Source organism: Sceloporus occidentalis, unplaced genomic scaffold, assembly GCF_023333645.1.
Source record: "Sceloporus occidentalis isolate IW3139 unplaced genomic scaffold, rSceOcc1.0.p SCAF_3, whole genome shotgun sequence".
Classification (NCBI taxonomy): Eukaryota; Metazoa; Chordata; class Lepidosauria; order Squamata; family Phrynosomatidae; genus Sceloporus; species Sceloporus occidentalis.
The window spans coordinates 234,454,425-234,469,998 of NW_028316983.1; positions in this window are offsets into that span (position 1 = coordinate 234,454,425).

A 15,574-nucleotide genomic window follows, 5' to 3' on the forward strand; every position below is an offset into this window, starting at 1 on the left:
GTGGGTTTTCTTGGCAAGATCTGTTCAGAATAATAATAATGATGATAGTAAAATAATAAAATTTATTTTTATCCCTCCCCTCTATGCAACACAACCAGGGCGGCTTACAAAATTAAAACATACATCCCCATATCCCACAGTCCTACCCACCCCTAAAATACAATTAAACAGCTTTCAATTTAAAACTTGACTTGATAATAAAGCAAATAAACAGTAGCTACAGCAAAAATCGGGGTAAACAAGTTAGGCTTTTTTTTTGGTGGCCACATATCTATTCAGGGAAGAAATCCTTAACAGTTTTTTTTTTTACAGCTGTTTAAGGTGGCAATGCGACAGATCTCCTCCGGCAAGCCATTCCACAATCTGGGAGCGGTTGCTGAAAAGGTCCTCTGGGAGGTCGCAGACAGTGTAGTTTTTATAGGTTGCAGCAAATTCCTCCCAGAGGACCAGAGTGCATGGGGTGGGTTATACAGAAGGAGGCGGTCCTGAAGATAGGTTGGACCCAAGCCATTAGAGCTTTAAAGGTGATGACCAACATCTTGTATTGGACCCAGAAACTGATGGGTAGCCAGTGAAGCGAACTTAAAATCGGTGTAATGTGGTCTCTTCTAGTTGTACCTGAGACCAACCCGGCTGCAATGTTCTGCACTAATTGAAGTTTCCAAATCAAGCACAAGTGTAGCCCCATGTAGAGTGCATTACAGAAATCAAGACAGGAGGTTACCAGTGCATGCACCACAGTTTCAAGACCCTTAACTTCCAGGAAATGGCACAGCTGGCGTATCAGCCGAAGCTGATAACAGGCACTCCTCACCGTCAGATTTACCTGATTTGTCATCTGGAGTGACGGATCTAGGAACACCTCCAGACTGCAAACACAGTCCTTTAAGGAGAATGCGACCCCCATCTAGCACTGGAGATTGTAACCCAATACCTGGGTTCGGGGCCACGACTGTAAGTACCTCCGTTTTGTCTGGATTCAGTTTTAGTCTGTTTTTCCTCATCCAGTCCATTACTGCTTTAAGACAATCATTGAGAGGAGAGATGCCATCTGAAGTCAGAGCTGAAGACTGAGGCATGGAGAAATATATCTGGGTGTCATCAGCATACTGATAACATCCCACCCCATGCCTCCAGATGATCTCTCCCAGTGGCTTCATATATATGTTGAATAGCATTGGGGACAGGATGGGGGATGATACAACTAAGCTCCTTTTTTGTAGAGCAACTGTCCCCAAGCATCACCCTCTGGAATCTACCCGAGAAGAAGGAACTGAACTACTGTAATGCAGTGTCTCTGATTCCTAACCTTCCCAGGCGATCAAGGAGGATGTCATGATAATTATATTGTATCAAAAGCTGCTGAGAGGTCTAGTAGCACCAACAGGGTCACACTTCCCCTGTCGATGCCCAGATGGAAGTCATCAGCTAAGGCAACCATGGCAGTCTCAACTCCATATCCTGTCCTAAAGCCAGTTTGAAATGGATCTAGATAATCTGTTTCCTTCAAGACAGCTTGGAGCTGAAGAGCAATCGCCCTCTTGATCACTTTGCTCAAAAAGGGTAGTAGGGAAACTGGTCTGTAGCTTTTCATGTCCAGAGGGTCCAGGGAAGGTCTTTTCAGGAGGAGCCTAACTGCTACTTCCTTCAAACAGGATGGAACATGACCTTCTCTAAGGGATGCACTGATGATGTCTCTCAGGAACAACTTCCAGGCATCTCCCCCCTGGACGGCCCGCCATGAAGAGCAAGGACCAAGAGAGCAAGTTGTTTTCCTCTCTCTACCAAGGAGTTTGTCCATGTCATCAGTGCTCACAGATTGAAACTGATCCAGTATAACCTCATCAACAGACTTGCTGGACACCTCATCAACTGAAGAGGTTTGCCATTGCCTTCCTCTGAGGCTGAGAGCCTGTGACTTGCCCAAGGTCACCTGGTGGGTTTCATGGCTGAGCTGGGGTTTGAAACCTGGTCTCCAGAGTGGTAGTCCAATGCTCAAACCACTACACCACACTACAATAAGATTATTATAGTTAACACAGGCTGCATCTGTACTGCAGAAATAATGCAGTTTGACACCATTTTTACTTTAACTGCCATGGCTCAATGCTATGCAATTCTCTGATTTGTAGTTTTGTGAGATATGTAGGCTTCTCTATCAGAGAGTTTTGGGGCCACAACAAAGTACAAATCCATATAATTGAACTATGGCAGTTAAAGTAGTGTCAAATTGCATTATTTCTACAGTGCAAATGCAGCCACAGAGCCTTTCAGCCTTCCTTTTCAAAATATAAATACATTTTACAAACATAGACAGTCGCCCCTCTGTTTTTGCAGGGGATCCTTTCTGGACCCCCTCACACACACAAAAATGAAAAATTTCTAATATTCAAACCCCATTGGCTTGAATGGTGGTGTGCGCCTGGAGGCACACACACACTTTTGTCCCCCTCTGTTTGCCGCCCGCAAACAGGTGAAGGATGCAAATTAAGCCCCCAAAAATGGAGGTGCGACTGTACACCTATACAGACATATACAGACACTATATAATGTATATACACACAAATGCACACACATATTGACTACATCAATAGGCATATAGTGTCAAGACTGAGGGAAACACTATAATAGTATCACTTTGGTGTGTGCATTATGCTTTGCTTAGGCTTTATTTGGAATACGGGGGTCAGTTTTGAGCACCACAGTTCAAGAAGGGTATTGATAAGATGGAATATATTCAGAGAAGAGTGATCAGGATGGTCAAAGATCTGGAAACCAAGCTCTGTAAAGAATGTCTTAGGGATCTGGATCACATAGTGATCTGAATTACCCCTCCCATCCACCCAATACAACACAGCAAATGGTGAGGGATGCTGGGAGCTGCAGTCCAACAAGATCTGGAGGGTCATACTTACCTGGGGTAAAGCAATATAACATGCCCTCTTTCCATTCTAAGATGGGTTTAAAACTGCAATTCTGTACACATGTAATTGGGAGTTAGAGTCATTCAACTCAGTGGAATCACTTTGCAAGTAAAAATGCATAAGCTCAGGAGGCGCATGTGAAAAATTCAAGAGCTATATTCTTTTCCCAGATATGAATGTCTCATAAGTATACACATTGTTAGAAATGATCTCAAAAACATACTGGGTATAATTTAACATGTCATCCTAGAATAGCCCTTCTAAATCTTTTGAAAACTGAAGATCAAGCAACAGACTTAGACATACCCTGTAGTTACAGTTCTTTTGACTACAGCAAAAAAAAATCTGCATTGCCAAAAAAATGAAGAAGGAAATAAATAGTTTTGCTCAAAGGTTGATTAATGAATACATGGCGTGTGGTTGACTGGATTAAGTTAACATATAGAAGAGAAATATAATTGCAGCAGAACAGATTTATAGAATTATGGGCCCCCTTTTTTAAAAAAGTGTATTTATGTGCCTTCAAGTTGCCTGTCAATTTAGGGCAACCCCATGAATTTCACCCGGTTTTCTTAAGGAATACTCAAGTGGTTATTTTGCCAGTTCCCTCCTTTGACATATAGCCTACAGCCTACAGTATTCATAGGCGGTCTTCCATCCAAGTACTAGCCAGAGCAGACTCTACTTAATTTCTAAGATCAGTTGGGTTCTGCTGCCTTAGGGTATTTAGACCACATTTTAAACAAAATATTGGAATTAAAAGATCACTGATAAAATTGATCAAGTGGCTAAACTGAAGTAATACAAGGGCCTTTTTTTTCTCCCTGTACCTTTCTATTTCTTACGTTTATTTTTATTTTCCCTCTTTTTTTTCTTTATTCCTTTATTCTTCTTCTTTTTGTTTGTGTGTTCTTTTATTTTCCGTTTTCCGGCCCTCAAGCTACAGTCAGTTTAAAAAAATATATACTTTATATATAAGTAATAATGACATGAATAATTAAGGTTTACACTTTAACATTTATTTTGTTTCTATACTAAACAGGAGGTGGAAAACTAATATAATATAGAAATAAAACTAAGATGATGAGATTAATTATTATTCTTTAATTTTATATATGCTGATATGGACATGTTTTCTGAACTAATTAAAAATATATACACAGGATAAGGATCTGATTCTTATTCATGCGTGGAGATAAAAATGGGTGTAGTGTCAACAAGCCAAAACTACCTCATTGCCATTGTCAAAAGAAGACATGTGCCCTTCGGTGCTACATGTATTATACACACACATCAACCTATCATATAAATCCAAAATAGAAGGTCTCTTGCTGGATTGCACAATTAGGAATATAAATCTTCACTTATTGCATCTTTGCTTGCAAGGATTAAGAATTTCCATAATTTTATCCCTGCTGTGGGAAAAAAATGAATATTTAAAGTTTTCTCCTGCTATTTGCACATGGTAAAGTGTTCCAATGAGTTATACAGAAATAAACATGCCTTTTCTATGAAAGAAACCCAGTTGTGCAGTTGTGCAGGAAAATTGCACATATTTCTGCACACACACACAAAAACAGAACAAGATGTGCAAATACCAGGAGAAAACTGCACAAAAGTTTTTCTGCTCTCTTACTCTTCCCAATGGGGTTTCTTGAGCATCAGGAGATGCTTTTCTTGGCTAGCGATAAAATAACAAGTATTCATGTTATCCCTATCACACATTGGCTGTACATTTATGGGTCTAAGTCCTGGAGCCAAAGAAATACAGTAGAAGCTTCAACCTGGATGAGACATGAGATAAACTTATTTCCCACTTTGGTTATCGATATTCATGGCTGGATTGGATGCATGAAATTCTGAAACGCAAATATCAAGATTAAAGGGGGAACAGGTGGAAGAGAATGACTGTTTTGCAGTGAAGTACACTTGAATCAATTTAACTCTGACTCAAATTGGACTCAAGTTGCTTCAGTGACTCGACTTGGACTCAATGTTGCAATAAATGATGCAGTGAATTTACTCAACTGACTTTCTTGCATCACTCACTTTGAGCGCATCATTCACTTTGAGCACCAGGCAATACCCATCCTCAAAGCATATGACATGTTTCTTGGAGAGGAACAGCAAATGTGTTAAGCAATGGGTTTGAGGCAGAAGGATGTTTCTAAAGCTTTTCAAAAGCTTTAGAAGGCTCCTCTGATGTACTGTGGGGACAGCTACCAAGCAGATCTCAAGCACCATCTCAAGTACAGGGCATGTTTCTTGGAGGGGAACAGCAAGTGGGTTAGGCAAATGGGCTTGAAGTGGGGCTTGAGGTCTGCTCAGCAGCTTGTCATTGGGGAGATGTGAAAGGAGGGGTTGCCTCGACCCATGGCAACACTGTGGATGAGACATCTCCATGATCCCCTGTCCTCAACCATATTGCTCAGGTCATGCAGGTTCAAGGCCATGGCCTCCTGGATTGCATCATTAGCTCAGTTAGTCTCAAATGTGCTATAAGATCTCTTTTTTATACTGATATTATTTACTATATTAGCAACATTTTTCTTCAACTTATATTGAAAACTTTGGTTCACATATTGGGAGAAAGGCAGAAAAAGAAAGAAAGAAAGAACTGTCTTAGAAAATGATACTATCACCTTCTCAGTTATGGATGTCTCCAACAAGTCATATTAATTCTGCTTAAAGGTACGCTTCCAAACACATTGGAATGAGTGAGATAATGTCTACAGATTGTCCTCTGCTTTAAAACAGCAATATCCAGGATTTAAATATGAAAAGATTCTCTTATTTTTAGAATGTGAAGAGAGAAATCCAGGCCAACTGGCAGCCAGATGTTAGTCATGTTTATTCAAAAGTAAGTTCATCTAATGTCACTGGGATTTGTTCCCAGGTAAACATTCATAGGATATCAACGTCATACTGAAAAGGAGTGAGGAAGATTCCCAATTTGGAGAATCATTCGTCCCCCAGAAAAGTACAGTAATGGTAATTTCCTATCCTGTTGTTGTTCTGTGACTTGATGTCATTTTTGAATTATAGCAACCCTAAAGTGAACTTAATGTGAGTTTTCTTGACAAGATTTGTTCAGAGGGGATTTGCCTTTACTTTTCTCTGAGGCTGAAAGAGTGTGATTTGCTGAAGGTCACCCAATGGCTTGACCCATTCAAACCCTGGTCTCCAGAATGGAGGTACAACACTCAAGCCACTACACCGTACCCCACACCATCCCAACAATAGCTCAGTGGCAGTATCTACGCATAGTATATATATTAATTTATTTTTTAAGATTCATTTCTACCCTTTCCAGTGTGGCTTACATGGCTTTCCTCCTCCTCTGTACTTTGTTCTCACAATAATCCAGTGACTGTTGGATTGAGGTCAGTGTCTAAGTGGTGGACCTAAATCTCAAGATTTATCTGTTTGCTCGATTAAGCCAATGGTGTTTGTGCAACTGAAACAATCATGCAGCTGAAGCTATCATCTGTATTACATGTCCTCATCTGCAAATATGAGACCATCCATGGTCACCCAGTGAATTAATGAGTTTAGTGAGGACTAGAATCTAGCTCTCGCAAGGCCTAAGCACACCCTCTAGCCATTGCACCACAATGATTGTACTGCATTTTGCATGGAGATGGTTCGACTTCAATCCCTACCATCTTCAATGAGAAAAATAGGTTGGCAGATTATAGGAATTATAAAATCCCAAAGAGTACTGGAGGGGGATAGCAAATGTATTAGGCAATGGGCTTGAGGTATGCTTGGCAGCATTTTATTGGGAGGCATTGGAAAGGTTACTTTTGGGGGACTATAGCTCCCAGGGATTTGTGTAGTCCAAAACAGTAACTTTTCTCAGCTCTGGTGCTGGGTTTGATTAGCAGTATATCTCACCAGGTAGAAGGCTGATTTTCTATGTTCTTATATTTGTCTCCAGTGTAGAGATTTAAGCATTTTGGAAGAACATGTCATTCTCTGATATCTTCCTGACTTGCCATGACTCACCCAGTAACAGAACAAAAAGAAAAGAATTCATGCAAAGACATAAAGCCAGTATTATTTTTTTGCACGTAATTGACCTGTTCTGTGCTCCAGGCACCCAGATTGCCATGATAACTTTCTCTGATTCCCACACCTGGGCCTAATGAAGTTGGGCAAGAAGTTAATGAAAGCTGATTTCCCTCTGGTGCTGCTAAAACAGGAGTGATAGCAGCTTGCAAAATAAGCCAAATCTCCCCAGCCTTATTTATAGATGCACTTAACTCTACATGTTAGTTTCTGGACAAATAGAATAATTTGAATGAAAAATCCAAAATTATATGGTAAAGCTACTTGCTTACTGTAAATTCAGAAAAGTGTGAGCTCTAACAACAGTCAAGACTCAGGATGAACGTTAATCAAACAAATCAGAGCATGCAAAAGTTGTTAGTTTGGACTACAACTTACAGAAATCCCCAAACCAGCATGATTAATGGAATTTTAGAGCCCCCAGTGTGCCCTCCCCTCAATTCCTCTGCACTCTTCCAACCACAAGTAGGACTGGAGAATGCTCTTGAACCTTTAGAGCAGGGGTAGGCAACCAATGGCCCGCGGGCCAGATCTGGCCCCGCGAGGCCTTGGGACTGGCCCCAGCCTGGTCCTGCCACCGATTGCCGCCGGGGCCTTTGGCCTATCAGGAGGAGGCAGGCAAGCAGCGGGCAAGGGGGGGCAAGTGGGGGCAAGCGGCGGGCAAGGGGGGGCAAGTGGTAGGCAAGGGGAGCAAGGGGGAGCAAGTGGGGGCAAGCGACGGGCAAGGGGGGGCAATTGTCTATAGAAGCCTCAGAAACATGCATTTATATTAACATTTTTTAAAAAAATCAGCAAATTTTTTCACGTGCCCTCCATTTTTAAAAAAAAGTGCCCTCCATTTGAAAATTTTGTCCTACATTTGTCCTGGTGTGTGTGTGTGTGTGTGTGTGTGTGTGTGTGTGTGTATAATTATTTAATTATTTATTTTTTGGCTTCGGCCCCCCAGTTGTCTGAGGGACAGCAACCCGGCCCCCGGGTCAAAAAGGTTGCCTACCCCTGCTTTAGAGGTTGTGTAGAACTTGGAATTTCAGCAGGTGTCACTTTGCTCTCCAACTATCTTGATTTATTAGGGGCAGGCAAAACTAATCCTCTGCCACTCCAATTTTTGAGATGCTCTTGAAATGTTTCCCTTCCTTCCACTTTCCTCTTTGTTCTCAGCTTACTTTGATTACTGCAGACTGAGTTCAAAGTGCAAAAGCAGTTTGTACTTAGTTAATTCTAAAAGGGAGAGAAGGGGGCAGATTCTTGTGCTTCCCAGTATGCTTAGGCCAAAAGCAAACTGTTGTAGCTTCTCTTGGCTTGTGTGTTCATCCTCATTAATAACTTTTGCCATCTTGACCACATCAGGGACGTAGACAGGATTTTAGGAAGGGGGGTTCCAGACTAAGTGCCACCATTATAATGGGGCTTGGACGCGGCGACGCAGCAGCACACACCATTCATTTTTCTAATGGAAGGGGGGGTCTGGACCCCAAGAACCCCCCTTGGCTACGTCCTTGACCACACTCTGATGTTGCTTTGCTGCATATGCCCTGGCTTTCATCTGTGAATGCTGGAGGCTATGGTCATGCAACCTGCTAACAAGAAACAACTGGTTAAACTTCTGCTTCTACACAATCACTGAAGGTACAGGAGCTATCTCCAGTTTTCACGCTGCCAAGACTAGCCACAAGCTACAAATGCCGCCCCCAATCCCAAATTCTATTCACTTCCTAATTCACTTTTTGTTTTCTTGACCTTAGGCTCGGGGAGTTCAAAATCACATTTGAATGGCAAATTAAGGAACACTGAAAAAGCAAATTGCATGTGCACACACATATACCAGCTTCTGCCAATTTTTGGGTGGAATTTTTGGATGGGTGGGAAGGGGGGGCTGAGAGTTTGTATGGGTGCAAATGACTAAGGACAGGGAAGTTTGTCAGACCATTAAACATAGTCCTCCCTTGTTGTCCTTTCACACTACTCAGTTATAACAATATTATTCCACTTTAATTGACACAATTCCATCCTATGGAAATCTGAGGTTGGTAGTTCAGGTGGGACATTTATAATTCTAAGACAGAGAGCTCTTAGTTAATAATAATAATAATAATAATAATAATAATAATAATAATTTCAATCCCACCTCTTCAACAAGATCAAGGCGGCTTACATCAGTAAAAAAAACATATAATACAATAAAATAAATCATACTATACCCTTCTTCCTTAAAACAAATCAACATAATAATTACAACATAATAATGACTATCGTGAAATACAGTTAAAAAAATTAAATCCTACATCAACAAAGCCCAGGATTGTATAGGTTGTTGCCATGACAGTTAAACTGGAATAATAGTGGAATAATGATATAGTTATGTAAGTCACTGGTCTCCTCTAGTATGTCCTGTATCCTAGCATTAGTATTCTGGGCTTTATTTTTTTAAAAGTTATTTTTTCAAAAGTATTTCAGACCATCTTACTCTATACAAGCTCATAAAGCTCTCCTTGAGAGATATGTCTGTTTTCCTGTAATAAACATACAGAATCTATGCAACTGAATCTAACATCTGTATTACAATTATCTAGCCGGGAATACAAGACCATCCAAACAAAATGATCTTCCACCACTTTGTAGGAGCACTTGTAAAATCTACTCTTTTGGACTCCACTTTACAGATCCCCCCCTACACACACACATCAATGGGGTAGCCAGTGTGGAGGATTCTGAGAGATGCGATCCAAAAACAAAATTACTTTCCCAGTTTCTGACAGCCATTCAGTTCCAACTTAATGGTAAATCTGGAACCACAGCCAAGCACACTCTACTATGTTGCCCAAATAATCCATCTGTTGGGGATTCAGTGAACACAGAAGTGCAGCATCTATGGGTTATGAATTAATTCTGCCACACACCCCTTGTTTTGAATTGTACTATTGCACAACTGAACCAAGACACCAAATGTGCATCTGAATTCACAACCAAATGAGCATGCATATCCATATGAAAATGAGCAGTGTGAATTCCTGCCCAATGTGCATCTGATGGCATTGTGTGCATAATGTTACTTCCACGGCCTTCAATAGTAAGTGACTGCTTTGCATCACACAAAAATATCCAACCACTTCCATAGGGGAACTCATGCATATGTAAAATACCAAGGGGATTCCAGCCAATGTGTCAATCCAAAATGGGTTGTTCTTCTTTATACTGAATATAGATGTAAGAAAGAGGACTGCATGTAAACGTGAAATGGGATGGGCATGTCTCTCATCTTCCGTGACAAATAGCTAACCACATGGAGAGTTTGTGAAAATACACACCCTCCATTCAGAGTTTGCTTTTATCAAATAAAAGAAGAACAAAGGATTTCCCTCCCCTATTCAGTTTAGCTTTTGTACTAACCACAGCATAACTTAAAATAGCAATACATAATTATGCACGCCTGCGAAGAGGAACAAAAGGAACTGTTTCAAGTTCCCACATCTATTCGGTGCTCCATGTAAGCCCATATGTATAATATTCTTACAAATGTACTGTTTGTACATTTATAGAGAAAATGCCTTCCTGTTTAGGTTTTCTTTCATTTTTTAATATGATCTGGACAATATACTCCTAATTTAATGGCCTTTGATGGCTGTTTGCTCCTCCAGACAACTGGGATTTGTATCATGTCTCGTAGGCATGATTAAGTAGACTAATGTAGATAATATCAGAAGCCTGGGGCATACTTTGAAGGCAGAGAATTCATGGACTAGATCGAAGTTGTTGTTGTGCGCCTTTAAGTCGTTTCCAAGTTATGGTGACTCTAAGCAAACCTATAATGGGGTTTTCTTGGCAAGATTTGTTCAGAGCAGGTTTTCTATTACCTTCCTCAGCCTGAGGCTGAGCATGTGTGACCTGAAGCTACTTAGGTTTAAATCTGATCAGTGCCTGGATGGGAGGGAAACATGGAATATATATGAGATTATAGGTGAGTTAAGTATCCACTGGGTTTGGTTCCCAGATTTTGAGTTTGGTTCCCAGAAAAATATTTTCAAGCCATTCTCAGTTGCATCTGTGAATGCAGAATCTATGGATACAGAGGGACAATTTTATAGCGAATCCTTGATCCATAAGCCAAATGTGGTCAGTAAACCTAATTCCATCCAAGCCACAACATAGCCTGCTGTGGACTAGTTCTCTAGACACTGTGGATGTTTGTTGTTGTGTGCTTTCAAGTCATTTCTGACTTATGGCAACCTTAAGGTGAACCTATAATGGGGTTTTCTTGGCAGATGTTTTCAGAGAGGGTTTGCCATCGCCATCTTTGAGACTGAGAGTGTGTGACTTGCCCTAGGTTACCCAATAGGTTTCCATGGCTGAGCCAAGATTTAAACCATGCTTGATCATTACTGATGTGTGAGAGGGGTTGAAAGTAGGGAAGAAAAGCAGATAAAGCCACGGGGAAAGGTGCTGAGGAAAAGGCAGGATGCCCAGAGAGAGGGCAACAGGTGGACTAATATGGGGAGGTAGCCTGCCATAGTGGCACACACTGGTCCAGATGCTGGACCATTGCTTTATCTTGCATGCTATGGTGAAACCCAAGAGATGGGCAGCTTGGATGTAAACCCAACCAAATTATTTTGGCAAAAGGGGGAGGAACTGCAACAGTAGCAATGCTGTTGTTGTTGTTGTGTGCCTTCAAGTAGTTTCTGACTTATTGTAATCCTAAGGGGTTTTCTTGCCAAGATTTGTTCAGACGAGATTTTCCATGGCCTTCCCCTGAGGCTGAGAGCATGTAACTTGCTCAAGGTCACACAGTAGGTGTTCATGGCTAAGCGGGGATTCGAGAGATATTTTGGCGATGGGACCCAATTCTCAACACAAATTTCATATATATACCTTATATGTATAGCCTGAAGGTAATTTAATACAATATTTTTAATAATGTTGTGCATGAAGCAAAGTTTCATGCACAACAGGTGCCACTGTCTCAACCAGCCATGAAAAAAGTTTCAGTTTTTGGAATATTTCAAATTTCGGAAATCAGGATAAGGGAGACTCAACTGGTAAGAGGTTGTGCTGCTATGATAGTTGAGGTTAGTAATAGGCAGAAGGCATACTCTATGGTGGACTAGTGGTTTCTATCTGATGACCCCCTTGTACTGCTCATTTCTGAGATCATGAGCTAGGTCATTGGTTCTCAAATGGTGGGGCTGAACCCTTGAGTTGCTCAAGGGAAGCACAAGACTTAAAGCCTCTGATCCCTCTTCTCCTCCTGTTCCCAGCCTTTTTTATGTGTGAAATTTACACACATGTTGAGGCAATCATTCAATTTACTTAAATAAAACTGTTCTAATTTGAATGATATTATTTCCCTATAAAATGTTAAAATATTAATATACATTAATGTGCAAATGAAAATATGCACATGAAATAAAAAAATATATTTGTATACTGTGTCAAGTGGGGGAGGTGGGATCCCAAAAGTAAAAGTTTTTACTATCACTCAGCTTAGAAGCCCATCAAAACAGGTTCTTTTTCAGACCCTGGAAATGTCAGCAGGGACATAGCTAGGATTTTAGGAAGGGGGGGGGGTCCAGACTAAATACCACCATTATAATGAGGCTTGAGTGCAGCGGCGCAGAAGCACACACCATTCATTTTTCTAATGGAAGGGGGGGGGTCTGGACCCCAATAACCCCCCCTTGGCTACGTACCTGATGTAAGTGTTATAGCACTGATCCTTTAACACTGATGAAAGTTTTAATTTTTTTTAATGTTAAAATAATGAGAAAAATATTTTTAAAACTGCAAATTAATTTGTTAACTCACTGCATTAAAAGTTACCATTTGGCATGATTAAAAATGCCAGTAATAACTTAAGTAGCGACAAAGAGTAGTCATTACTCAAATGTAACACTGCTGATGTTTTATGATTGAAACAGAGTACTTTAAAAATTATTGTTGAAAATGTGAATGAATTAGGGATAACAAATTATTGTTAACAAATTATTTCCAGAGCCTGATCTTTCAGCATAAGATTGATGACTGAAGATTGCTTAAGTAGTTGTGTATTAACTATGCCAGTCTAGCTGATTTATCTAAAGCCCACTGGTAGATCATGAGGATTCAAGTTTTTTAATTTATATCTTGCACAATACCAAAGTCAGCCTATGCCCAGACAAGGAGGATTGCCCATCCCATTGTTTGCCAGATCATCCTGATTTGAGTTAGAGATACTCAGGACACTCCCTCACTTGCAAATCTCATCCATGTCAGTGGGAAAGCTACTACGGTAAGGTCGGTTGAAGATCGGGTTGCTATGGCAAGCCACTTCCTGCAAACATTACTTGCAAAACATCCACAGACCCTTGAGGCAGTTTCAGAAGTTATGAATCATCACCCCACACATATGGCCACGTTGCAAAAGGAGTGGTATTCCAATAAAGCATCAGGTTGCATGGCAACATGCCAACACAATTTTGCTGTACTCATGATGGCTGAGTGCATTTAAAGAAATTTTACTTAATGGCAGGATAGGCCATTCAGAACTCATGGAAGATGTAGTTAAGCTTTCTAGGGAGGGCATGGTGAGAGAACACCATTTGGGGCAGAAATAAACCCACATATTCTCAGAATCTTAGAATCCTAGAGTTGGAAAGACACCCCAAGAGCCATCCAGTTCAACCCTCTGCCATGCAGGAATACACAATCAAAGCACTCCTGACAGATGACCATCCAGTTTTTGTTTAAAAACTTCTAAAGAAGGAGACTGCACCACTCTCCAAAGGAACGTTTTCCACGATCAAACAGCTCTTACTGTCAGGAAGTTCTTCCTAAAGTTGAAATTGAGGAGTTTATCATTTAGGATTTTAAACCAGCTCCAGCTTCCCGGGCTGGAGTGGGATGCAGGATGGTGGAGAGGATTGTCGCTCACTAAATTGCCGCTGAACCACCAGCTTCTATTAGCCCAGGTCCTAGCTATGCTCCTCCAACACTTTTTAGAAGTCAAAAAGCTTTCCGGCTTCTAAAAAGTGGGCTTATGGTGGCTGGTGGTTTGGTGGTGATTTAGTGAGCGATAATCCCCACCTCCATTCTGAGTCCTGGCTCCAGGCTGGGTGGCTGGAGTTGGTTTAAAATCCTGAACAATAAGCTCCTGAATATCTTTTCCTGTAGCTTGAATCCACTGCTCTGAGTCCTAGTCTCTGGAGCAGTAGAAAACAAGCTTGCTCCATCCTCAACATGTCATCCCTTCAAATATTTAAACATAGCTATATCACCACTTAGCCTTCTCTTTTCCAAGATAAACACATCCAACTCCCTAAGACACTCTTCATAGGGCATGATTTCCAGACCACAGGAGGTCATTCTGGGAGGAAAGGAAAAAATGCTCCTCCTTGTCCCATCAGGAAAAATAACAATACTACATATGTGTTTGTGGCCTAAACACTTTAAACGCACCAGATCCCATCTGATCTTAAATAGGGTCAGCTCTTGTTAGTGCCTGGATGGGAGACTGCCAACAAATAACAGGAGTTGTTAGGCTATACAGTCTGTAGCCAAGAATTCTTTATTCATGGATTCACGGATTCACCATCCACAGCTTGAAAATATTCCAAAAAATACAAAAGCCAAAGAGCAAACTTTGATTTTGTCATTTTATAGAAGAGGCACCATTTCACTATGTCATTATATTTAATGGGTCTTGAGCATCCACGGATTTTGTTATGCACTGGGGGTCCTGTGACCAAACCCCAATGGATACCAAGGGTATCCTGTATTTTAGAGGAAGGAATTGGTAAAACCACCTCTGAGAAGTCCTTGCTTAAGAAAACCATATGCATTTCATGGGGTTGCCATAAGTCAAGAGGAAACTCATACAGTATAGCATTAGCAAAAATAAAATAAAATAGCCCTTTTGTTGTTGTCTGGAAGCACCCTACAGTGAAACTGTATGCATACACATATAGTGTATACATTGTGAATTAAGGTTTTACATTTTATGAATTTACCACCAAATTGGACAAAGAAGATGCAGTACTCCAGTACTACAGATTTCATCCAGTTTGATAGGAAAATGGAGTATGTTTCTAGTACTTTATTTTTAAAAATAAACTGACACCATAAGACAGGGGTAGGCAATCTTTTTGAGCCGGGGGCCGGGTTGCTGTCCCTCAGACAACTGGGGGGCCGAAGCCAATAAATAAATAAATAAACAATTCTTTAAAAAATTAATTAAATAAATAAACCGGGACAAATGTAGGACAACATTTTCAAATGGTGGATACTTTTTTTAAAAAAGTGGAGGACATGCAAAAAAATTTGCTGATTTTTTAAAAAATGTTAATATAAATGCATGTTTCTGAGGCATCTATAGACAATTGCCCCCCTTGCCCCTGTGCGCGAGAGGCCAAAGGCCCCGGCAGCAATCGGCAGCAGGACCGGGCTGGGGCCGGTCCCAAGGCCTCGCCGGGCCGCATCCGGCCCGCGGGCCGCAGGTTGCCTACCCCTGCCATAAGAGGTTGTCCCATAACTTCCCACTGCTCAGGGGAAAGAGGAGAGTCCTGGCAAGGCAATGAACTACAATTCCCAGCATCCCCCAGCCAGCATAG